Source organism: Lupinus angustifolius, chromosome LG19 (assembly GCF_001865875.1).
Source record: "Lupinus angustifolius cultivar Tanjil chromosome LG19, LupAngTanjil_v1.0, whole genome shotgun sequence".
NCBI lineage: Eukaryota > Viridiplantae > Streptophyta > Magnoliopsida > Fabales > Fabaceae > Lupinus > Lupinus angustifolius.
Window position 1 is genome coordinate 427,331 of NC_032027.1, and position 1,548 is coordinate 428,878.

A 1,548-nucleotide genomic window follows, 5' to 3' on the forward strand; every position below is an offset into this window, starting at 1 on the left:
TCACTATCTTACAGTTGGAGATCATATGGCCTAACTCCGGGAGATTTTCATATTCCATGTTGACAAAGAAAGCAAATCCTTCTTTTTCCACCAATATTTGGTCTAGAAGCTGAGCTTTCAAGTTGATGTCAACTGGGACTTTGGAAAAATGGCCAAAAGTTCTATTGTTAGTTGCATCATCAATAGAGATTGGAGTATAATTGTCTCCAGCTATGGAAAAGATGATCCTTGGGCTCCAATATTCTTATGGAAGACCCTGGATTTTGACCCAACATTGTGTGTGAGACTGCTTCTACAATGAAGGATTAAAATTAGGAGACCATAAGAAAAGTCTAAGGAACCCTGGATTTAGGTGTTATGAGCCAATAAAGCATACAATTCTCATATCATCCACTGAGGAGAAGGAAAACTCGTAGTAGCCTCTTCCAAGTGAAAGTGTGGAAGATTGAGAGTGCAAAATGTCAAGGATTGCATTAGCAACGTTTGCCTATGTTTTGATGAAGACAAGGAATTAATTAAGGCTTGAAGATGGCTCAACAATCAACAACATGTCGAGGGCTCAAGTGGTGACTTATTAGACTTAGGTTATAATTCTTTATTATCTTTTTAGAAGTCTAAGATGTTTGCCATAGATATTGAGTCTAGGTTAGGTAAACCTAGGTGTGAGTCTCACAAGACTTAATAAAGTAATTAATCCACTAAAATGAGACATCGTCTAGAAGTATATGATAATTAGGTTCATGCATTTGAATACAATGATTTTATGCATTAAAGATATTATATTTGGAAATCATGTATTGCATGAGCATACATCATATATGTAGTTTACCATGCATTAACAAGCTAATTTTACACTGTTTAATCGATTATGAATAGTGTTAATCGATTAACAGAATTGCAGTTTCAACAAAAAACTGAAAACAGATATTTTCAACAACCCGTTAATTGATTAAATGAGTACTTATTTGATTAACTGAGACTTTAAACAATTTTCTATTTAAACTGAAATCTCAACATATGTGGCATAAGTATCCATGCACTTTTACATCATTCTCTCTACATATTTTGGAGTCATTCACTGTTATACATAGGAGAAAATATTACATGTTGAATTAGGAGAAATATTATATCATGCTAAGGCTTTAGTTTTCATATTCATATTGCATGATTCTTTAAAGAGCTTTCTTGCATCATTCTTGTGTTTCTTGAAAAGAAAAAGAGATAGTTCTTTATGATTGCATAATTTCAGAAACCTCATGCATGAACATTCATATTAGACTAGGATGTCTTATAAATTCTTGCTTAGGTTTTAGGCTTTGATCTTTATTGTAATATCTGAGTATTTAGTACTCATTCATAACTCAAAACATTGTTATTCTAGGATTGGGAAAATCCTAGTTGCGGTTAGGTAAGGTGTTCTTCACAAAGACTTGGAGGTCTTGGGATAAAGAGCGATACCTTGGCTGGGGCTGAATCGCGTAAGAAAGGTTTTCTTGAGAGGCGGTTTCGGAAAGGTCAAACCAAGGGTGACGAAGTTCTTTGGGTTCC